Source organism: Buteo buteo, chromosome 10, assembly GCF_964188355.1.
Source record: "Buteo buteo chromosome 10, bButBut1.hap1.1, whole genome shotgun sequence".
NCBI classification, from domain to species: Eukaryota; Metazoa; Chordata; class Aves; order Accipitriformes; family Accipitridae; genus Buteo; species Buteo buteo.
The window spans coordinates 2,898,435-2,923,958 of NC_134180.1; positions in this window are offsets into that span (position 1 = coordinate 2,898,435).

The following is a 25,524-nucleotide window of genomic DNA, read 5'->3' on the forward strand; positions in this document are numbered from 1 at the left end:
CCTCCAGCCAAGCAGCCTATCTCCAAGAGTGGCCAGCAGAGGATGCTTAGGGAAAGAATAAGAAACAAGCAAGTACAGCATGAATTTATACCTTCCCAGCTCCCAGCAATCAGTGAAATGAAGGCTTTCTGAGCCAGTACTTGCATCTGGACCATCCTCTCCAATAGTTATGCTTCCGGAATTTTTCTGATGAGGGACTAGCATCTGTGTGCCCTTCCTTCTGTTTGAGGAGCGCTGCATCTCCCTACCCCTGGGACTGATGCAAGGGGTCCAGATGTGACAGTAATGGGGGCTACACCAGTATCAGAGCAGGGAAGGCAGAAAACAGGTCATTTCTTTACAACAGCTTCTAAGATTCAGTGGGAAATGATCACTCATTAGAGGTTTCACAGGAAAAATGAAACATTAGTATAAATCTGCTCTGGAAGCCTTGACGTCAGCTGCAACATTAGGTCATACAGCACAGAGGGAGATCCCTACTCAATTCACTGAGATTATAGACTCATTCATCAGAATCCTACTAGCTTCATCTCATTACAGTCATCTACCCCAGAGCATAAAAGATGCTGTAGCCATTAACTGGATGACTAGCACTGCCCCATTTTAACAGATAAACTGGGATAGAAGAAGAAGTTACAGTGACCTCCCCAAGGGCAGATGCTGAGAACAGAAAAGCAGTGGCCCACTTCCTAGTTGCTTTATCCACATGAGAGATTTCTCCCTCAATACACACATCTGCGTGTTTTCAGAAGACTGTGCGTTTACACGGAGCCCAGTCATAACAGAGCAAATTTGAACATCCACTGAACCACCATAAACAACACTCGGTTTGAAACATTTTCTCCATCTTTCAAGATTATTGCAGCATCTGTTGATCACATTAAGTTGTAAGTGTGCTGTCTCCATGGAGACTGCAGAGTCTCCCCGGGTTTCCAGTTACTGTATGTGGTTTCAACTGAAAGCAGAGCCACCCAATGAGTCAATCTCTATTCCGTGTAATGAAAGGAAAGGATGTCACTGGGCTGACTGTTAGATATGTTGGATAATGAAGCTAGATTTATCATTACACTTTCTTAAAGAGACATTGGTATGGAAGTGACACCTCAAATAGGGATTTGTGTAAGGTTTTGTTAGAAGACAGTCCTTAAAAGCAGTAGGCATTCTGCTTCCTTGAAGAGATCTTCATTCATCCATAGGGAAACTCACCCCATGAATTTGCACAATAACCATGAAATAACCAGAAATTATCTGGTGAAACAAGCAGCCACAGATAAAAGCCACTCTTCAAGGGGAAAAAGACCATAGTTAAAACCTCTTTTGCTTTTAATCAGCTTGGGGGCCCCTTGCAAGAAAGGTAAGGAAAATATTTTTTTGTAATGGATCAGGGCTAAATTCAAGAGCATTCAGCCAGCATGCAAAGTGACAGCAGTAATGAGGAAGCTCAGTTAATTTGGCTTGCAGACTTCATTCTGTCAAATGATTGGAATTCCATCTTTTAACTGTGCATTTGCTTTTAATTCTTGTAAAGGGAAAAAAACCATCATAACATCTGAAATCAAATCCTACAGGAAACAAATTAAACACCAAAGCAAGCAATGACAAGAAGTGAACCACCTCTTACTGCAGATGCATTATAAATAAAAAAAAAAAAGGAAAATAAAAAATAATCTTTTTCCTGTTCTCCCAAGCTAAGAGAAGTCAACTGATGCTGACACATCTTCACAGCCTTTACACAGAGATACTTCATTCAAGAGGCTTTCCTGCAGGGACAAGGGAATCTGAACTGATAAAAAAAAAAGGAATATTGTGTGCAGGATCCTGGCTCCTCCCTGTAATCATGTTTCCAGCCAGCTCATCATCATTTTTCCCTTCATTTCTCCATTCTGTACAGACCTTTCTCTGCACCCTCCATCTGCAGCCCCTGCATGAATTGGACAATTCTCCTCTTGAAGTCACCTCTGCCTGAGCCTGAGCAGCAGCACTGCCGAGAAACCCATGCTCCAAGAGCACTCCCACTCCTTCCATGTGACTGCTGCAGCACTGTCATGCTTCGTGGTGTGGCACAGAGAAGTTACAAAGGGCAGGAGCTGCTTGGGAGCAACAGTGACGGCACCTGTTCACTCACAATACTGCCTTGGAAAAATTCAGCTCTGTACCCTAATGCTTGCAGAGAAAGTGAGCAAGCTGTGTATCCTCATCTGAAGCCACGCAACCCACCATTCTCATTTCCATCCCTCCATATGGTTGCAGCAGGCCACCTGGCTTGATCTTCCCCCTTCCAGAGACTGCGCTACTCCTCACCCCTCCCATTTTTCAGACAGAGAAACTGAGGCACAGAGGTGCTGCATAGGCTTGATTGGTGCAAACACATGTGACACTACTCTGCATCTTCTATTCTCATTTACAACAGAGCATAGCAGCTGTGTGATTCATCAGGCTGAGACACCCTGCCCTTGAACTGGTGTGAATGACTGACAAGGACTGACCTGGAACCACGCTCTCAGCCATACCAGTATTCCGTGCCTTCTCCCTTATTTACACCCATCTCTTTGCAAAAGAATACCACAGCAAAACACTCAACGACATTGCTTGCCCAAGGATGAGGGGCCCTTTAAGGGGCACTGAGCTTCACTGTGGTTACAGGCTCTGCATGGGCAGACCAAACCCCTGAGATGATTGAGCGTGGCATCCCAAAAGGAGGGGAGGGAACACAAATAAACAAACCGCTCTGCTCTAAATGAAAGAGCTGCTGGATTTAATGTGACAGGGCCTGGGATGCTTCATTTGACACAGACTGGCAGCAGTCTGGTGATTGGCAAGCGCTCGGAATAATGGCTCTCTGGACTGTCATAACATCGCAAGATCATCTGCAGAGCAGCCCAGCCAGCCTCAAGCAAAGTGTGGGATCTGCTAGGCTGTGGTTAAAAATGAAATAAGCTCAGCGGCTCGGCACTCTCCATTGTCAGAACCTGGAAGGAGGCAACCTGCAGGGTCCAGATCACACATACCTGGCTGAGCTCTTGAATGCTGTCTGGGTATTCATATCTCTGGCAAGAGCAGCTCCAGGCCATTCAGAACTGCAGACTTGTTGCTTCGTGTGTTTTTCCATGAACAGAAAACCTTGGAGGAGGCAAGAAGAAGAAAAGTTTAACTGAACTGCCCTCGGTAGTACACTGCAGAGAACTGACTCCTTTTGCCCTTTCCGCTTGCAGCCATGCATGTATTTGCAGGCCTGAACTGCAGTATCACTCTTGCTCCAGGACCAGGTACCACCAGCTGAGCTAATCTCCAGCCTGGTGCCCAGCTGCACAGGAGGGTCCTGGAGAAAGGTGGAGGCTACAACACTGTGCACAGAGCCAGTCCAAGGCTTCTCAGTGCTGGAGGAAGGATTTAACCTTATTTTTAGGACAGGAGCTGAGGGAATTCCCAAACATGGGTGCTCTCTCGGACACTACCACCACTGGCAAAAGTCTCAAACCCACCATGAGCTGTGCCTTTCCCTTCCACAAAGGAGGAGAGCAGGAGCATGGCAAAGAAATCTTCCCCCAAATCCCACTACAGCATCCCTATTCAAACCTAGCGACACCCCAATGATCTTATAAGACTTGGAGGCAGGCCAGCAATCTTCTCTGGGAATAGCAGACTTGCCGCCTTCTAAAACACTCCACTATCAGAAGGCTCCAAATAGCTCATGTTACTATAAAAAAAAAATGCCACCCTTACAGAGTTATGCAATATAGTGCAATACTGAAGCTGTTATACCTAGGCTGCTAGGCTTCAAATGGGGTATGCAAACACACGTTCAGATAGCTGCATCCATTGCTGAAGCTAACACACAGCTAACACTCTTCACTGCCTGTGTGCAAAATACCATGCCTTCCCCCCCTTAATTAAACTGCATTTGCTAAGCTTAGTTCAGGGTGGGGAGGATGATGTTGGCACTGCTTTGAGCCTGGGTACAGCCTCCTGCTACAGTCCCAAAGCTGCAACTCCGCTGGGGCGTTACCTTCCCCCTTGGTCTTGGCTGTGACAGCAGAGCAGCTGTTTGGGTGGGAAAGCACTTGTGTCTGAGCAGTGGTGTGGTTCAGTTGTTGCCCAAGCTGTATTTATGGTTTTCAAGGCTCTAAGCTGGCAGTGCCTGCCTGAACAGGCTGGTTTAGAAAGCTGTGTCTGCCTCCAGAACCACATTCAGTTTGCAGTGGTGGAAGAGGATAGTTCAAAACAAGCCAGGCACTGGCTTCCTTCTAGGTTAACCCATGCAGCTCCTGCCTTGTATGTTTTGGAATATTAACAATCCCCACAGCAGTAATGCAGTGCAATGGCTGCGAATCCTTCCTGCTAACCACTCTCTAGCAAGAAAGAAAATAATCAGGCCCTTTCGTATTTTGGTAACCTATGGCTACACCAGCCTGGTACCTTGCTGAAATTAAAAGGAAAAGAAAAAATGCACCAAGAGCTGACGTATTCAGAAGATGACCCGATGGGCTGTTTCCTTTCTCTGCGAGATGCCATCATTTCCTCTAGCCAAAGTCTTCTAAGTCAATGGGTGTTAAGGGTACTAGGAAAAACATTGGCTCCCCTTACTTAAAGATAAATAATTTTTTTGTTAAAGGGCAGCTGGTGAAACCTACAACCCCAGTTGCTAAAATCAGCATCATCTGTTATTTCCCATACTGTCGCAAAATGTTCCATTTTATCTGAGCTAAAAACAGCTTTTCTCTGCTGGAAACATGCAAATATCATTCCTTCATAAAGAAGCCACCAGATGGGAACTTAATAACTGTAGACTCTAATTCGCATTGCCTGGAGTTGCAAAAAACACCAAACTTTGAAAATTCTTGTTTATACCCTGCTTATTCAATGGTTTAAATATGTTTCCATGCACAAGCACCTGGCCCACAGCCAAGCTGTGTTAATACTAAGGTTATTTGTCCATGCAGGACACAAGCTGAAATGACTGGTGCTGTTTTTGGCTTTCCTTGGCTCTTTCTGCAAAAGGGAGATTTACATGGCATAATTGCTCTGAAGGTGAGCTGGTGGGAGTACATCGGCTCTGTGAAAGCTGCCCTTTCTCTCTGTGCTTGTTATTTTACTCACTGTTCACTTTTTTAATATAAAGTCCGTTCCCCCCACATCAAAATGTCTGTGAAGTGAAGCAGACATTTTTCTGCTCTTGCGAAAGTACGTGGGAGAGAAAATTTTACTGGAGTTTTATGGATGCCTAAATGGCTCTGCTGTAGGAGGGAAAGAAAAAGAGCACAGGAAGGAGATGGACAGCAAAACACAAAGCAAGAGTGATATCCCTCTGTGCTCTAAAACTTAAGCAGGGGAATACAGAACCCAGAAACAGCAAAAGAAATAAATTCTTCATGGATCCATTTATAACCAGAACAAGCGTTTGCAGTGCAGGGAATAAAAGCAGGCACTGACAGGGCAGCTTTCACATGTTAACTCTAACCATCCTCCAGCACACTTACAGAGCATTTTGGTGCAGGCTGGGCCTGGCTTTGTGTGTAAGCAGCTTTCAACAGCTTCCTGCAAGGTCTGACTTAACTTCCTCCTTGGTGCTTGGCAATTGAAGTCTCATCTTTGCCGCACTGCATCCTTTGGGCAGGGACAATGTCCTACATGCCCATACACAACTCAGTGCAGACCCCTACAGAGGTGCATGATTGAGTTTGGCTGCTAGGAACATAGATCAGCGTGTTCAACCCAGGCAAGAAGTTTCCTCCTGCTAGAACTCATCTGCCTTCGCAGAGCATGTGCTAATGTCCATGCTGCTGCCAGCACCTATTCTACACTGGCAAGGCCATGTCAGGATCTCAGCCTGCCACTGCCATCTCCTGTTTAGGTATCTGCTCCTAGCTCCCCAGGGTTCTGATTTGTATCTCCAGGAGCAAATTTAATCATTATAATTTGTAACAGTAGCTTGTGCTAGGTGAAAGTGAGCAAAGATGTGGGATGTTTGAGATTCATCTTACAGGAATATTAGCTACATTTAGCTGGAACACCTATTTCTCCTACTCACTACCTTCGCAGGGTTCCATCACAGCCAGAAGGGCTAAATACGTTCTTGTTCACACATTCATTTCTGCTCATCACATTGTTTACACTGACAACTAGAACAACCCCCAGCTGTCACTTATTCAGCTCATTGCATCAGGGTGACCCCAGTATATACGCTAACAGCATCAAGCCCACTGTCTTTGCATTTTGCATTGTGTCTGTGATCAGATCAGGTTCCCATAATGGACAAGATCAGTCTAACACACACAGGAACCTCTTCGATTCATTTAACACCCAGGTTATAGCCTCTGTTTTAAGTATGAATTATAGTCTTTATCTAAAAGATCCTATGGGTGTATCTGTTACTGAGTATATTAATATGAAAGGCTGTTGTTGAAGACTGCCCACTAGCGAGGACTGGTAAAGTACAGAAGAGCCTTCTTCCAGTTCAGATCCAGATCCAGATCCAGGCCAGGTTGGTAGTAATCAAGAGGTGAAATGAGACTGTGATCTCATCCCATTTCCTAATGGGAAGCTGGCCACACAGCAGAGCTGCCACCACTGCTACTTGCTGTCTACGCAGAAAGACCAGCTGGGCTGTGCAGTCAACTCCCCTCCCACCCAGAAAAGCAGGGGGCTCTGGGAGCAATCCAACATGCCAACACCAGCACTGGCATTAGCTGTCAGTTGTGCCATTACACAGGGATGCCAAACTTTTCAGGAACACAGGGACAAAAGGTCAGTGGGTGAAATGGAGTCCTTCCTATAGCTGGAAGCATCTGCACAGGAGAAAATAGTTTCTGCAATTGCAAACACTGGGCTGAAAGCTGAGGGCTCAGAGGACATGGCTCCTTTCCTCCCACCAGTAACACTCCTGCTGCAGTAACATTATTGTACTGTTATATTCCCACATGGGAACCCTCCAATCTCTACATACAAGATATTTTACACTCTTGAAAGATAAGCACAGAGGAAGGAACATATAAATCCAGAGTCTCAATGCATAACCGAAGCAGGAATGAAGACAAATCCAGCTATTAAAAGCAGGGTCATTGTCCCTCCAACACTGAACTGGAAGCTCAGGAGGCATGAGAGAAAACCACAACTTCTGTTGGAAATTATGTGCCTTGACCACCCACTCACCTCAAGCAGGTAATGAGAAGTTAAGACCCATTCTCTGGAGATTAATCCAGAAAGAGAGGCCTGAGACTTCACCTAGGCAGTAAACGATAATTAAAACCTGCTAAATCTACCATCAGCTTTTTCTCTCTGGGTGTACAGAGAGAAAAGAAGAGGGGAGCAGGGAGGGAGGGAGGCATTTCATACTTGAATCTAACCTGTTTTCCAGATGAGTTTTTCAATGATCAGATTCAATCTACTGTAAAAACTTCCCAGGGAGAGAAACCCTCAGCGCATGAACCAAAAATGTAATGATCTGGGAAATGTATTCCTCTTTAGGGGGAAGAAAACTGGTTTCACCTTTGTGCTCCCACTTTTATTGCTCACAAACTATGAAGATTCCTTTGCTACAAAGGGGAGAGTCACAGTGACAGAATGATGACACCAAGCCAGCTAAAGGCATGAGGATCAGGTCCTTGTCAAACACACTGCCCCTTGGAGGGGCTCCCAAACTGCCTCAGATCCATTGTCTGTCTGCTCACTCTCTTCCTCGCATTAAGTACCATCCTGGACTCTAGAAGGAACAGACCAGCTTAAATGCATGGTTTAATAAACCTGCAGCAAAATTTATCATCATTAGCTAACATATTTTAACATATTTTTGCCATCTGTAGCAGTGTCCACCCCTATGGTGACTCTTGTTAAGTGCCTGGCCTCAATGGCTTCCTGTGGCAATGAGTTTTACAGTAATTATGTAGTATGTTAAGAAGCGCTTTTTTTTTTTATCAGTTAATGCAGTTCTGGCTACATCTGTGCTTCCAGCTTCTGCTAAAACGTCTGGTCCCTAATCGATGCTGCTGTGCCACTGAGAATCCCCTTGTGACCATGCCAACCCCTGGAAGTCTGTGCTTTCATTAGCAGAGCACTTCACTGGGGTTAGCAGGGCTCAGCTACCAGCACAGAAGGAAATGTTGCCACTGTAGGTCCATTCACACTTGGAGGTCCATGTCTGTGCAAAGCCCCAGGGAAAGGGATCTTCCACTGGGTAACTGCTGTAGCTACAGCGACTAGACTTACAGGTCAGAGGTCCCGATTTCACAGGAGCTCTGAAAGCAACAGCTGTTCATCCTCCATGCCCTGGACCTCAGGTCTCTGCTGTGCTAAAACAAACAGAGTATGAAATGCTACCAGCTCAAAACAGGAGGATTTTACATGCACATGAGCAGCCATGCAAGTTGAAGAATAACAGAGAAGGAGGCCTGATAGTCCAGCCAGTCCCTGGTATAACTGTTGGTGCACAAAAGCAAACCACATGACCATGTTTGTCAGTTTTAAACATCACTCAGAATGACTCCTTCAGAACTTTACAACTAAGTTGTAGCAAGCACCTTTATAATCGTGGATACAACATGATGTAGCATGTGAGAAAAATTTATCAGATTAGCTAAGCTCACCACCAGAACCAGACAGAACAGGCAGCTAAGGAGAACTGTCACACTCATTGCATTGAATATTTTCTGCAGACAGTGCAGGGCAACAGGGAGAAACCTTCAGTCTCTACCCTGAACATCTGAAAATACCCAGGGCATAGGCAGGTAGGGAGGTGAGGGGTTTCTACGTTATTCCCAGTAAAACCTTAATCTGATTCTGCGCCTGCTGATACGCAGTCCCTATTGCTCTTTGATTACCTGGTCCCAAAGGCTTGTGTTCATGTTAGTCTAATCTCACACAGCACTCGACATCAGAGCAAAGAGGACTGCAGGCTGCAGCCCAGCCCAGGACTACGTAAAGACAACCAGGATTTAAGGAGATCCTGTGTCATCCCAAGATGGCAGCATGCTGAGAACTGGGGCTTCAGAGCTGAATCCCACTTAGCCTCAGTCCTGTCCCCAGGACAGAGCTGACCCACTTCATAAATTATGCTCTCTTCCTTCAGCATCCAAATGCTGCTATATCATTTAGCACTACCCGTGGGCTAATTTTCTCCCTCAGGGATGGTAGATTAGATCCTACAATTTTTCTCTCCCCCTGGGTTTTCAAAAGGTCTTTCAACTGTAATAAACTCAGGTATTTATATATCAATCTGCGTTACCTGAGGCACATATTATAGAGGCCTGGGTCATAGCAACATCATTACAGTGAGTTTTAAAGAGAGCAATGGGAATAGATAGATAAATAATTCTCTCTCTGTGGTGCCCTTTCTATTTGTATGCTGAAGCTTAGAGCAGCTCCCTGCCTTGGACACACCTTCAGAAATACAGTATTTCACACCAGAGCTGAAAACATCAAGGTAAGCAGCAACCGATCCTCCAGAGCTAAACAAACAGCCTTTTTCCCTTTAAATTACAGGCAACACATCACCTTGGTTCCTGTCTTCTGCTGCTTCCTCCCACTTCTTAATCCCTTGAAGCTGTTGCACACCTGCAGTCATTGCTTTTCAGAACATTTGTGCTGCATTTTTACACTGCCAGGGACATTACAATGTGAGAAAAAGAGGTCATGGCTTGGCTGCCTTGGGGAGCAGCATCAGCCCCTCTCCATATTCTGCATGGCACTGTGGCAGCTCAGCTTCAAGCAATCTGTTCGGTCACAGACCCTAAGGCAGATTCTTCTATTTAAGCACTTGCTTAATATTTTGTGGGACTGGAGGCTTAAATTGGGCCAAAAAAGGCCTCCGAACACCTGCAGAACTCCTTGGTACAACACTTCTCTGATATCAGTTTACCCAGTTCCTAAAGAATGTAGTACACATTTCTGACTGAAGAAAAAAACAAATCACACAAAAGGACTTCAGAAGGGTTGTAAGCTCTCTTGCTTACTCACTAGCCAACACAAGCAGGTCAGATCACTCACTCCAATAACAGCATTTTGTTGTTGTATTCACAGGCCAAACAAAAGTCAGGTTCCTCTGGCACAAGGTGATGTACAAAAATGCTGCAAAAGGTTTATGATAGCTAGAGGATGTGAAGAGGCATACAAACATCTGGAGTCACCTAGCACACACCACTGACTAGATGGCCTGACACCTAGTCCAGGGCTCTGGCCATGCTTTCCCATGTGTACCACAGACCAGCTGTGGACTGACCAGCTTTCACCCCTAAATTCCTGCTCACCATAGGTTTCATTCCGGTTTATAAAGGCATTTTAATGCATTGACTTGCCTCTGAGGAAGAAAGTGCCTGGCGTTTGTTTAAGTGTCTTTATTAGACCTGAAACAAATACTGTATCATTTAACTTTGAGGCTTTTGTTGCTGGTATCAGTCGTGTTCTGCAAATCACAGACTCAAGACTGCATCTAACCCCTAATAAGCAAGGAAACTGCTATTCGTCCACCTCCCTGCTTTCCCCCAGCTGCTGTTATCTCTGTGTGAGACTGGGAATTGGAGGAAAGAATGACCCAGTGATTGTCTAAATCAGCCCAGCTCTAATTTACTGGAATATGGTTTGAGCAGCTAATGTAACACCTACTGTGAGCAAGATGGAGCTATCTCCAGGACTTCTGTAGGCTAGGAATATTCACTTAAATGGCATTGTCTGGCTGCACTCACTGGAGGGCCTGCTGTACCACAGAGAGCAGTTAACCCTTGGAGTGTGAAATTAGGTCAAAAGAACCAAGCTTTCAACTGCAATTGGAAAAGTTAACTTTCCACAGAAAATTGGGTGTCCTGTTTGCCTCTGTCACTTTCTCAACTCCTTGTGTAGCAAATAGCTTGAGCAATTACAGTGCTCAGGTAAATAGACACTAGCTAGGCGTCCTCAGGATGCCCTCAGTGTGGCAGGAGCTTTTCTCAGCTTCCCCAGCCCTCACCGAAACGGTTACATGTCATGTTTCCCATGGCTGGATTAAGTAGCTGGTCTCTCCCTAGATAGAAATGATAGGGTTTTATTCCTTCTTTAAAATACAGGACTGAGTCACACAGAAGTCAGTGCCTTCCCCAGCCCTGGTACAGAAGTCAAGCTCCCTGGAAAATTACCTTTGCCTCTGTCCTTCAGCTCCTCATGATGAGGTGAGAGGAATAATTTATCCTTTGCGTATTGTCTGTAAGCATTTTGAAGCAGATACTGGTTCTTGGCCTGAGCACATAAAGCACTCAGGACCCCACGACAGCAGTACCTGAGGGGACAGGAAGATGCTCATCACATAAACAGCTTCAGTTTCAACAGCAAGGTCATTTCAAGCTGTTATTAAGTCGACACTCACAAAGGATTCTGCAAGTATGAGACAGAAATCCTGTTTTAACAGGTTTTGGTAGAAAATGTATTTAATTTAACCTTCTTTTCAAATGGAAGGATAGGTTTTCAAGAAGCAGGGCTTTCCAATCAGATGCTATGGTGTAAGAGTATGTCCGTATCAAACTAATTATCCCCATTTTATGGATGGGGAAACTGATGCACAGAAGAGTGGTGGATCAGATGGAACCAGCTGTGGATCCATCTGGTTCCTGAGCACCCAAAGCACAAGTGTCAGTCAACTGAGTCCCCTCCCTGAGACACAGGACCAACAGGTCAGCAGCTAATAAGGCGGTTATCCTAGTACCCTGGAACAGCCCTTCTCCCAAGGACTCCTAACAGGTTCTCTTCCGCAGTGGTTTTGTCAAAAGATGACTTTGCCATCTTCCTATGCAGTAAATTTCCACTGAGGCTGGCTTCAGCCACAGGTAACATTCATGTTCCTTTTCATTGACAAAAGGCAAAATGGCAACACAAGGAATGCAATGCTTTCAGCCTGAACTTTACATCGTTGTGGAATCACTGGAGTTTAATTGCTCACAGAGCCAGAGTTCCAGATTAAGCTGCATGTAATCCCTTTACCTTGCAATTCACTGGGTTGTGTGCAGGTAGCATGTAACCTTCTGGTTTAAAACCTGCCTTCTGGCAAGCACAAGCACAATTCCCATTAGCCTCTGCAGTTCAGGAGCAGATGAGCTCCCCCAGCCTGAAAAGCTGAATCAGTAGAGAGCACCCTTGTGCTGCTCCACTTCCCATGCTGGGAGATGCCTCTGGTCCCTTTATAACTCACACAGCCTTTGTGTAGAGGAGGCCACTTCCAGCAGCTGACTCACTTGCCTCCCACAGAGGAGCCTGCAAGCACACAGGCCTCAGCTACAGTCACAGCTGCAAGGGAACACATACCCATGTTAATGCACAGCCAGGCAGCATGTAGATTGGGCACAGGCTGAGGGAAAGCAGCCTGGATTCAGATAATATCCTGCCTATGGCTTCTCCATCTTTCCACATAACTACTTTGCCAGAGCAATGATACACTGGCTCACACTGGACCACTGAAATTAGTGGAGGATCCCCTGGCCAGCCTCAGGTGAAGGCCTCTCTGCACTCCTTCTGTGGTACTGTTGGGAACTATTCACCTGGCCAGGGACAAGGCCTCTTGCTTTATTCTGGGGATGCCTTTCTCATAAAAAGACAATCCTTTCATAATACTGGCCTGGAGGCAGGCTGCAACAGTTTTAAAAGCTGCTTCCGAAGGAACAACATTAATGAGTGTAGCACCATCTCTGGAAACAAGGAGAGAGAAAGCAAGAAAAACTGAAGTATGGGAGACAGAGGTCAGATCAGCTTAAAAAGAGACTAAGCGACTTCAGAGGAAAAGCCCATGTCTGGCAGAGGTGGCTGGCTGGCTGGCTCACAGAACCAGTCTACGCCCTTCACTGCCCCCAGATGTTCTGCTGCTCAGACCAACCATCTAGCAAATATGACAGTGCGCTTACCAGCAGCTGAACCTCCTCTACTTCTGCAAAGCCAACGTGCCACCCCAAGGGACTACCAAAACCAGCTGATAGGTTGAGCTGTTGCAAGGTCTACCCAGGGAGGCTTTTCAGATGTTCTCCCACTCCCCTGGGTACCATCTCTCCCCTTTCTCGGATCACCTGAAGTAGGCAATCACCTTCACAGCCCATCAGCTGATGTCCTCCCCAGGCACCTGTAGCACACTAAACTCAAGAAGGGTAATAGCTGGGAGGATTTAAAACATCCCCTCCACCTTGTCTTGCTCTAACTACAGCTAAAATCCAATTTTTAGTTACCATGTTACTTTAAAAAACAAAAACCACACAAACCCCCCAACAGGCTTTATCCTAATTCTCCCAGGAAATAATGACTTTCTGTTATTAAATAATGTAAAATGATTGAGGTGAGTCATAAAGCATTTGTATTAACACTAATGGATCCATGATTAATTTTTTCTTTATTTTATTATTATAAAACTTGTCTGTATCTCCCCCCGACCCCCCCCACCCCATCCTCCCCATCACATTTTGTTCTCAGGGGAGGTAATCAAGACTTCACTTGAATTTCTCATTACTTGAAAGGCTCCGCATCACAATATGATAATGGGACAGTTTCATAATTACAATTAAAAAAAAAATCAGGGCAAGAGAAAACTGGAGAGGTTTTCAGATGCTTTTGTCTTTCAGTCACCCAGAAATTAAAGAATTGCTTTAAAACATATTTTAAAAAGGAGGAAAGGGCAGTTTTGACTTACTGTTATGCAAAAACCATTGTGCCTGAACTTCATTTTGGAAAGTCCATCCTCCCTCCTTATTTCCTTAGACTACCTCCTCACTCCTTTTTTTTTTTCTTTTCTTTTTTTTCTTTTGATAAAGTACTAGGCAACATTAACTTCCAGTAAGATGCAAAACGAGACTGGTAACTCTTGCATTTTACCACTAAGTTCCTTAAAGACAAATTACCCACTTCGTGCCTCAGTTTCCCATTTGCAGTGGAAGACACTAGAGGAGCTAAGGCTATTTTGCAATTTTTACCCAGAGGAGATCTACAGACTTACACAGCATATTTTAAACCCTACCTTTAGGAGCAGGACGCAGGTGGCAGACATGAGCAGAATTAGCCCTGTTCTCCGCTAACGAGCTTTGAGATCCCATAGGATATAAGGCTGGATTAGATGTGACAAATAATAAAGATTGTTCTTATTATTCTTCCTAGAACTGGCCCAAGACATCATCAGCTAGAGATATGTCAAAGTGGCAAGACAATATGCTTTATGTGGGACTCTGAAAAAGCTAGAATTTCTGTCTGAAAGTAAGAGTCCTCTGCTGGGCAGGAAAAACACATTTTCTGCTGGGAGTGTTGCTCTCTCAGGCCCCAAGGGCATTCCCTGCACAGCACAAGCTAGCCATCCTGATTCCTGGGGTCCCTTCTCAGACTGGCTTATGACTTTCTTGTGTGACCAGAGGCATCTTGCAGTAACCACACCATGCCTCAGTTTAGCTACTGCTTCTTCCATAAGGCTCTTCACTGCCCTGAGGGCGAACCTGCACAGTGAGACTCTCAGCAGTGTATACAATGCTCAAAAAAGCTGGAAGGAGGTGACCACCTCCCCCCCAAACAGCCTGCTGCTCCATCACAGCACAGCCTGCACTGGCCACAGCAAGGACAGGGATCACTGAGGTCCCCAGTCCTCTGCTTCATCCTCATGACACAGCCAAGCAGGTCCTCCCTGGCCACAGGGAGAGACTCTAGTTCTGCAGGAAGGAGAGTCCCCACTAGGCCTGACACCCCTCAGGGGACAGAGCCCTCACATAAGTCCCTGAGGCTCAGCCAAGCCCCCAGCGGTCTCACCTCTGTGACTGGCAGAGGAGCCCAGGAGCTGAGGCAGGGAAAAGGAGGCTGAAAAAGACTTTGCCCACTTTCACCTGGCAAAACCAGATAACTCGGACTAAGCCTGTACAGCTTACCTGTCTGAAATCGACAGGGCAACTGCCAACGCACCAGTACCACTGTGAGGGGCTGCCTGCCCGGCCAATATTTATAGCCTCGCCATGAGGTAGTGCTGGATGGGATTGGTTGGGGTGAACAGGTGGCAGCAACTGATTGGCCAGTGAGGGGGCTGCCCGCCCCCCACCTGAGGAGCAGCCATTTTCCCCTCAGAGGCGGTTGTGCATGAGGGGTTATTTGAGTCTAAGTTCTGAGGTGGCTGTGCTGCTGTCTCGTCTCCTCCCTGAGGTTTTACATAGTCCAGATGCTTTGGTTTTGTGCTTGGTGTCAGATGGGTGCCCGGGAATCTCTCTTCCTTGCCCTGGTTCTAGCTGTGAAAGGCAGCCTGGCTGCTGGGGCTGTAGGTCTTGGAGGCAGGACCAGCTCCCTGAGCGTTGGCACAGCTCCTAGGGCCCTGGCCTGTGGTAGGGCCCGATTAGATGCTGCTGTAAAGCAAATAATGCCAAAATGCAAATAGCGGCAGCAGCAAATTCTTGATTAAATATGAACAAGCACAGAGAATTGCTTATGTCACTCACCCCACTCCTCTCTGTCCTCCATCTGTCTGCTTCCCTCCTCTTTCACCATCTCTTCCCCCAGCCATCTGTTTAGCACTCTCCCTCCTCTTCCCTCCCTGTCCCCGCACCCCTTTCGCTTTGCAGCTGTTTCATTTTGAGTGGGTCCCAGTTAGCTGTTCCTCACCCTGCTTCCAGGCTGGGCCAAGCCCAGGATTGTATGTTGCTGGTCGAGGTCTCTGGTGTTGGTTTGAGCGGTCAGCGGGGATGTTATGTCAGTGCAGGAAAGCTGAAGACAGAGGGTTCCTGCTCCTCTGTGTCCCCCAGGAATGTCTCCCTGCCATCCTGCTTGGAGGAGCTGCTGGTGGGAAGTGGAAGAGGGCTTTTAAACCAGGTTAGGAACACCAGTTGCCCTGCTTGTGCAAGGAAGTATTTCGTAGTTTTGAAGAGCAGCCACTTTAAAGTGGGCCCTGGGGCAAGAAAGTTTCATAGCGCTTCCCTGTTAACCTGGGACACCTGGCCTCAGAATCCCATTTGGGCCAAGGGCAAAGTAAAACTGAAACAATTACTATTTGGCCATACATGTAGGTAGTTAAAATATTCAGTGGTCATAATGGGAAAGATCAAACCCACCCCCTCACAAGCCTGTTGGCTATCTTGCAACATCATTTACACCAGTGCAATATTTGCGCAAACTGCTTCTCAACCAGAATAGTGGCCTTTTAGCGTACCTTGCAGGGTTTTATTTGCTTTTCTCTGGAGTAAACAATAGCACAAGGCAAAGGCACCAGATCAATGGGCATTAAAAGCTACGGAAAAGACATAAACCTCATTGCCACTGCGCATCACCTACAACTTCCCGGGGGGGGTGGGAAGGATGCCCGCTGCCTGGTTGGGTTACCACCAGCGCTCCTGCTGCAGGGGATTTGTGTGCTACCATGGAAGCCAACAAAACTGGCTGCTATCAGAGACACAGATTGGGTTTGATCCAGACTGGCAAATCCAAGGTACCTATAAAAGAGCTGAATAAGGGCCCTGTGTCTGACAAGAAGGAAATAAAACTATTGGATTGTTGGCTTTGATAAATCCTTTCCCTGACACATTCCTCAGACTTTGTCTCAGCAAAGGATAATGGTATAGAGGGAGAGACAGTGTCCTTTTTTCTGGTGATTTAAATACAGTGAAACAACGACATGATATCAACATAAAGCTGTTAGAAGAATAACCCGACTGTGCACCTTCTCTCTAGAGTCTCCAGGGTGGAATCAGTTTAGATTGATGCATGATAAAGGAACAAACCTGTTGCCTGAATGGGGCTGCTCTTGGTGCAATAGGCAGAGCTGTTATCAGACCTGTTAAACGAATAAAGCTGTGAAGTGCTGACATATTGTCTAAAGCACAGGCACGCGGGCTTTCCAGGCAGCTGAGATCTTCTTAAGGAATCCTTGATAAAGGAACAAGCCTGTTCAAGTTAATGGATATCCTCCGGTGATGCTTGGAGAGGATGCGTGAAGCGAATGGGGATCTTTGCTGCGGCTGCTGATGTGCATCCCTCCCCTGCACACACACACCCTTGTTCGGGAGAGCACTGCTTTCACTAGAGCAAGAGGAAGAAGAAGGGGATGTTACTGCACACACAGGGCAGAAGGTAGTGATGGATGAGCCAAGCTAACGGGAGTAGCCCCAGCCCTGCTGGGGAACATTTGGGTTGTCAGGGGTGTTGGACCTACAGCTGGGCCTTTGGACAAGGACTGCTTTTCTGGCAGAGTTCACAGAGCAAAGAGGAATACAGAGGGTTCGTGGCTCATGGCTGCTTTGCCCAGTGTCCCACTTCCAGTGACTAAGTTGCTTGGAGCAGGGAAAAGAGGAGTGATACAGGATTTGTCCCCAGCACATGTCCTCCAGGTGAGCATCTTTCAGGAACCTCTTCAGTCAGAGGCTATCCAGACTGTCCCAGTGAACAGCTCTGTCCTTAGCCCATGCTGTAGTATCCACAAAGCAGGGCCCTGACCTTGAGATCTTCCGTCTGGTAACAAGAATCAGATGCCAAAGTTAGCTTTTAAACCAGCTTCACGCCTCCTTCATGTCACAAGCATCTTTGGACTTTGTCCTGATTTGCCCCAGCTTGAGTGAGAAGAAAGCCAGGCTTCCTTCAACTGGGTTTCTAGCAACAACAAGAGAACAGTAATTTCACTGCGATGTTTTTCCTAAGGAAAAAAACCCTACAATTTGTTTGTCTGCCTGTGACAGGGAGAATTTTTCATGTTACCGTCAGCCCTGGAGTTCATTCACCTATTGGAAAGATGTCCAGCTTTGAAGGATGTTTAATCTTATTTGAAAACAGATAATTAGGAAAACACACACAAACACATGTGCCACACGCTCACAATCTCATTAGAGACTGCTTTCTCCTTCAGCTGAGGAAAAGGTTTTATTTTGATGGTGGGGATGAATGTGTTTTCGTGCTTGGTTAAGGTGTGTGTGTGCATATGTGTGTATCTGTGTGCGTATGTAGGTGCATATTTATGTCGCTGAAGGTGAGAGGTTTTTAACTTGTTGAAACCTGTGAAATTCCTTGTCCTGGTTCCATTTTTGGAAGCAGATTTTGATGAGATGTCTCCCGTCACTGCACAGAGAGCATCTAATCATGCTGTACAAAGACAGCCACAACTGACAATGCATCTCCCTCTTCCAGGAGAAAGGAAGAGGGGGACAAAATGAATAATTCAAATTATAATTAGCAGTGTAATTATTCCTGTTTTTAGAGTAACCTACAGGACAGAACATCAACGTATGAGTCACTGGCAAAGTATAAACAGAAACAATTTAGAAGATGCTGTCCTAATGCTTTAGAAAGGGACTTGTCAGAGACTTTCTCTTCTGATCTCACATTAGCATCAGGAGTCCCCTCCAACTGCTCCCTGTAAGGTCAAAACTGGCATCAGTCATCTGGAGCTCAACTAAGGGAGAAGGGGAGCTTCAAAAGCAGTGATAGGCAGTGAGGGCACGCAGGGAAGACAGAGGCTGGTAGAGCAGTCAGAGCAGGGAACAGAATGAGGCCCGTCAGCTGAACACCTATAACATCAGGCACTGGTTTGGGCTTGACTCAAGCCAAGAACAGTCTTTTGCTATATGTCTACGCAGCCTGGTGTAGCACATCCCAGTTGCAGGTCTGGCTTTGATGTGCTCCAGTCCTGCAACTAATGATGCCCAGACCTGAGATCTTCTGCATGCACCAGGGGTTGAGTTCTGCAGGTGCTGAACCATGGGGAAGAAAGTGGGGGGTTTATCCCTGCATTTTCGGCTGAATCAGGAGGGGTGAAGGTAAAAGTTCAGTCTCAAGGTGTCCACACTGTGCTTGGGAAGAGCCAAACCCTCTGTATGGGACAGAGTTGTCACATGCCTGATGCTGCTCTAATCCTTTCTGGTAGGGATACATGCAATAAGTCTGGACTTCAGCTACAGCTCAGACCTCTGCTTAACCAACAGCCTTAATAATTTTCCAAATGTACAATCACTTTTGCTTTTTTAAAACCTGGAGCACCTCTCTTTAACAGGAAACATGAAACCTCTGTGGCTGGAGCAGCTCCCGTCGAAGGAGACACTGAGGCAGCAGCAGCAGCCTGTAAAAGCGAACAGCGGGATGCCTCTTGGCACTGTAACACAAGAAGAAGAGAAGAAAGATGTCTTTAATTTGCCTGGTAATGATCAATATAGAATCAAATCCGACCTTGAATTTTAATGGCTCTGTACTAATAGAAAGCCACTTGCAGATGGATGGAGGAGGATCAGAATAGCCTGGGGGAGGGAGGGCTGGGTGGTCCAAGGCACAGCAGGCTCAGCACCCTGTGTGGCCACCTCCTGCTGCCATGGATATGCTTTTCTGGGGCTGGGAGGGGGAAAATCACTCTGAGGTGGCAGTGGCTGGGCATGGGCCATTGTGGGTGTAGGAGGCAGCATGACGCAAGGTTTCCTGGGTTCCCCCAAGTGCTGTTTCATCCAGCAATTTCAAAGCACTGTTTTAAAAGCAAAGGCATTTACCGACAGGAAAACTGAGTCAAGAAATAGTTAAGTCTTTGGCCCAGGGTCATGTGGCAGCACCCAGAGCAGGAGCAGGTCTCCCAGGCCCCATGGCACCCTCCCCATGACGCTGGGGCCTCTTCATTGCTCCCTGTCTTTGACATGTATCAGATGCTGTACAGACAAGATGACTCAATTTCTGACCCAAGGGACTGACAGCATTTGCAGTTGGCAGACACTCCTTAAAAAGAGAAAAAAAAATTGCATATCTACATTTATATATATAAATAAATAGAGGTGAGATTGACCAGTTGAAATTATATAGCAGCTGTTAACACTGGCATTTTTATTTGCTGCTTCAATTGTATTTGGTTTAATCTTGTTCCCATGGTGCTGAAAACATTTGACTCATCTTCTGTTTTTTTTGTTGATATAGAATCATTTTGACAGTTATCCTGTTGGCTGTTAATAAATATCTGCACTTTCTATAATCAATCATAAAACAAATCCAATCACCTTTTCGCTTTTTATTTGACCTTAATCCTAACAAATCTCCCACTATTTTATTGAATTTACTCATGAGCCAGCAGAAGAAGAAAGAAAAAGCGAGGGTATCCATTGATGCCTGTCCATCTGTCTCAGGCAAAGATTGTCTAGAGGAGCTGAGATGGAAACCAGGAAAAGATTCATCTGTAGTCTGACACTGTTGAATCACCCCAGCCAGATCCCTTTGCCTTTCATGTCCTGCTTCCCCTCCCAGAGGACAGAGTAAAACTACAGGGAGCTAAGCACCACATTTTTCTCTCCCCTCAACCAAAGATTCACAGGGCCAGCTGCCTTCTGTCAACCACACAAGAAAAGCGAGTTATCTTGCTTCTCCAGGAGCTGTGGGAAGGACTTCTCCTCCTTAGTGGTCTCATCTGGACTTTTAGTGTTCACCAGTCTGCAGGTTTCCCCCTTCCTTTACCCCTCACATTCAGGGGGAGCAGTGTGGTGTGGGAGATCTGGTTCTTGTAATGCAGCTGAAACAAAGTGGAGGGAGCTGGAGGGCAAAGGATGCTCCATCCAGCGCATTCACCACCACGTGGCTATCCTTACTTGCATGACGTCTGTGTTTTCTTCCCTCTCTCCCCTCCCAGACTTCTGCCTGCAAAACCAATCCCCTGAGCACTTCAAAACTGCCAGGGAGATGAGGCTTGCCTTTCGGCACAAATCCTGTATCACGTGCTGGGGAGGAAGGATGCACCAGCACTCTTCTGCTCTTAAATCAGGCCTGGATCTGCCCTTGCTTACCACCACCCCAGGAGGCACGAGGATACTTTACGAGCAGTTCTGCTATGGTTTCTACTTTCCAAGCGTTTCCCTTCCTGCATCCCTAACAGAACAGGATTCAAAGTTTATATGTGAAAATAAATAAAAACAATTCTGCAGTTAAAGGAAAGGAGGAAAAAAAAAGAATAAAAGCAGGAGAAGCAACTTTGTCCTTTGGTGCCAGCAGCACCAGGCTCCTGTGGTTGGAACCCCAATGAGAAACAAAGTATCTTCATCATTATCTAGCTGCAAATGGCAGCTGCTTTGCCAGCCGTTGCTTGGGCAGGACGGTCTCTTTTACGAGAGCAGGAAGGGAACAGTGGGGCAGGGAATTAAAATATGGGCTACAAATTGGAAACGGCAGGGGGTGGAGGGGGATTCAGCTTAGCCGGCGGACGCCCAGCGTGCTCCCTATTTATGCTATGCCAATGACTTTGCTCTCAAGCAGCTTGCAGGAGAGAAAGAGAGAGAAATATATATATATATCTTGCAGCTTGCCTTGGCCCAGGAAATTCCTGCAGAAGCCAGTGGCAGGAGAGACTGCAGTGCCGTAGGTCAGACAGTGATGCAAGAGCCCATCTGCAGCCATGAATTACCTGCCCTGTGCAGGTTGCTCTGTCTAGAGAATAATCTTACAGATGAGGAATTGGCTGGGGAGGAAGGGTAGATACAGCAGTGGCTGCATCCCCTCATGGTATTGCAAATCCCATATGGGGTTGAGTCCAGGCTAAAGACAGGATTTGATGTGTCAAAGCTTATCCCCAGCCTTCTCTCACACTCAGTGGAACCTGAACTTAAATTTGTGCTCCTGCGTGACCTTGACACCTCTGTGTCTCAGTTTTCCTGCCTTTAAAATGGCAATCAGTGCCCAGCACTGAGAGCACCAAGGGGATGAACATGTGGAGAGGTGCACAATTCTTGGACAGGTCTGCATTGGGGCCACACAGCCCTTCCTGGACCTGTGGTCCCTCTGCATCTGGATGTCCCTTTCCAGCAGGACTCCCTCCTTGTCTCTGCTTCTGTGGCCTCATATCACCCCAAACCCGACCAACAGGCCTGCACTTGGCACGCACTGCTGGGAGAGAAGCACGCGAAGGAGGAGGAAAATAGTGCCTGAGAGGTGCCTTCCTAGTACAGCGAGGTCTGAGAGCAACCAGAAATAGAAACACGGGGCCATGAATTAAACACGCTGCAATCTCTCATCTGTCTCCAGCGGGGAGTTCAGCTCAGGGCAGATCGCTCCTCTGCTTGAATGGACGCAGGGGTGCTTCCCTGGGAAGGCAGGGCATGGGTCAGCAAGCGCCCTACCCCACTGGTTTGAACAGAAGCAGTTCCTGCGAGTGTCCCTTTCCCGTGCCATCCTCACCTTCCTGGCACTGTTGGGCTCTTTGGGACAATGCTGACCAGTCCCAGGCACTTCCCAGCAACGCGGTACCCTGAAGCATCCCCCAAAGAGATCTGCTGCCCAAGGGCCAGAGCCACTGGTTTCTTCTACATGTCCCAACTGGGAGACCACCACGCCTGACCCTGCAGAAACAGATGTGCTGCAAAGGGGGACTGGGGAGGCACAAAATGCTTGTGGCTCAGCTCTGCACAGTCCCCAAGGCTTCAGCAAATGGAGGCTGTCCCTGGGGAGCACCCTGCACAACCGAACCGATGTGTAATAATGTGACAGGCAGTTCAATATGAAAATAGCCAGAACTTCAATCTACAGGTTTCTCCTATGGCAGGAGACAGTATTGCCCTGTTATTTATGGTGCTCCCAGCCTTGGAAGGGAGCACAGGGCTGGGCTTAACATCTTAAATTGACATCAGTTGTGATTATCACTCCTGTGGACACAAATCTCTGCTGGCTTCTGTGCCTGGGCATGATACACAGGCAGGGGCTCACCCCGCCAGCGTATACTCCAATTCCTGGAGGCACAGCAGCAGCGAGCTGTGGTCCTGCCAACTGCTGCTTGGGTGTGAGGTTGGCACAGGCAGGAGGAAGGGCTCAGCGCTGGGGCTGAGCCACCCGTCTCTGCTCCTCCTGCCAGGCTCCCTCCACTCTCAGCAATTGTCTCGATTCCCTTCAGTGGCACTGAGGAAGGACCAGCCTTTCCCAGAGGCAGGCAGATGTCGGGGGAACATCACTTGGGCGGTGGATGATTAGCTTTGCTGACAGCTGTCTCAAGTGGATGTGATGGATGGTGCCTAAGTCTGCCCAAGCGCCGGAGTCTATCGCGTGTCTCTGAAGTCCACCAGACAGCAGAGCTCGCAAAGGATTAGCCCCGCGCATGCCTGCAGCCCCAGGGCTTGAGACAACTCCAGGAGTGACGGGGAAAATGAAGGAAGTAATTTAGAGCCTAACGAGGGGAAATCCACAAAGCCCTGGCTCAGTCTGAAAGCTGGTTGCTTGAGAAGGGGCTTGATTTTCATCTGGCTTTGCAGATGCTCTGAGCAAGTTTTCCTAATTCACGAAGTGAAATGCATGGGGATTCGGTATCGGGATGGCTTCTCCCTCCCATCTCTAGCATCACTTCGTTAACTGACCTCACAGAAGATGCACAGCATTTTCAGTTCACAGTTAAAACACATTTGCTACATGGCTCACACATGCGCATGCCAGATGGCATGTGGGGACACAGTGAGTCGTGTAGATTGGCTACACGCAATTAGGCTACAAATGCAGCTTGCACACAGACCAGCTGCAATGAGCTTATATATCACTGTTAGTCTGCTCAGTCCTGCACACACTAGAGCACTTACCTTGGTCCTTGGGGATGACCACACTCCCGTTCCCTGCCACTCTTCTTTTTTTACTGCCTACAGGCAGCACATGTCCCCCTCTACGTGTACCCAGGTCACCTACGATGCTTGTGGAGATGACTGCCATGTCCATCACGTGCAAGCACGTGCAAAGTACAAGCAGAGACACTGCTATAATACTGATCCCACATACACAGCGATGTTTTTACGTGGATCAAACAGCCAGAGGATCCCTAGTCTGGAAATCGTACGTGCATCTTGGGGAGGGGACAGGGCTTGGATAACCATGAATAGGAAACCCAAGGACAGGAGTACCACATACTGATCTCCATAGGGATATCTGGGGTAAAGGATCCTATAAACAACTGATCCAGACAAAGCGGGGGTCTGGGGACCCCCAAATTCCTTGTATCTCTGTTCCTCTCCCTCACTTGAAAAGGCCTTGCCTACCACTGCAGAAGCCCTCTCTGCTCTGTCTCCCTCCTTTTCATTGGGTTAATTGGCCGCTGCCTTACTGGGGGAAATCTCACCCTGGCTGTCAGCCGCGAGCCACGCTTAGCAGGCTCCAAAAGCTACCGGAAAGGCGCTGACGCGGGGAAGGGTTTTTAACCTGTCACAGAGGCAGCTGGGGAAAGGAGCAGGACTTGGCTGCCTCTAATTGCTCTTTGCGCAGAGGTGCCTTGTTTATTCAATTAATTTGGAGCCATCAAATGCCAGAGCTCAACAACAGCTGCTGAGTGGGGGGATTTTTGCCTCTCCAGAAGGGTGGGGTATGCAAAGCCTTTCTTTCCTCAAAACAATATCCATCTCTTTATAGGCATTAACGCTCATTGTGCCCTTAGCGGCACTGCATGGAAATGTGCCTGTAATGTTTTTTTCCCCCAAAGTCACCCAGAAGGTTACTGTCAGAGCAGGATGGAAAATGCTAGTCCAGACCCAGGATTTAAATCCTTGAGGCTGTGCTATTTGGCCAAAGGAAATGCCTATTTCCATTGATAAATGAACAGATACTTACAAAGTAACAGATATTCCCTCTTCCCCAAGGCTGCAAATCCCAGACCCAAATTGTCCTCCTTGTTAGCAAGCAAAATCCCCTCCACTCCTGATCTCTAAATGTCATGCACCGGCCCTAGGAAACATGCAGCAACCACCACCACAGCCTGGAAGGGGGAGAAGGACCCCTTGCTCTGAGACATAAAACTGTAAATCAGAGCAGAATGTATTTCCTCTGCCTGGATTTCACAGCTCTCTGTATGTTAATTTGGCCAGTTGCACACTCTGCATGCATCGTGCCGGGACCCCCTTTCAGCAAGGTCTAGGATTTAGCTTTTTAGAATGAAATAAAATAAAATAAAATAATACAAAAAGCCTTGTTTCAGCTTGCCTGTTCACAATCAAATTTTCCCTGAGCACGGGCAGCAGCCTTACAAGCCATTTCTGTTTGATAGCTTGGGTTTTATTCACGTAGATAATGAGTTTGGCAGGAGGTTAATAAGTGTCAACTGAAAGATAATTTAAGAGTTGTAAAGATAAATTTGTTGTGTGCTCTTTTTCTGTGTGTGTGTGTGGCTAATATCTCAGTGCCCATCCATAAGCCCACATGCACACAGTGCTCAGGCTGGTTTCTAAGTTCGTAATCTATATGGTTTTCTTTATTCCTTGAGGTATTGTAAATATCTAAAAGTCCCAATGAAAATCCTGCTGCATGTAAATTCCCATCTGCCCTTTTTTTTTTTCCCTTTCCTGCGCAAAACAATTAGATTAACAGAAGAGGGGAAAGAGGAGGAAAAGGAATAGAGATTTAGAAAAGTGGTTTTTCCTCCCCAACATAAAGCTCAAGCTGACAATTTCCTTGTGGACTGGACAGAGATGTGGCCCTTAGGCAGAGTTTTGAGATAGAAAGGGAGTCTTTGGAAAGGTTCATCTGGGTTTAGGCAGCTGTTTTTTCTTCCCCTCTTTTTTTTCTTTTTTTTTTTAAACTTTTGAATAGGTTTTTCCTTAAAAATACTCCAAGTTCTGCCCCACTGTAGCCAAGCTAATGCATGCTTCCAGTGCAGATGGTGCTTGGCTGGAG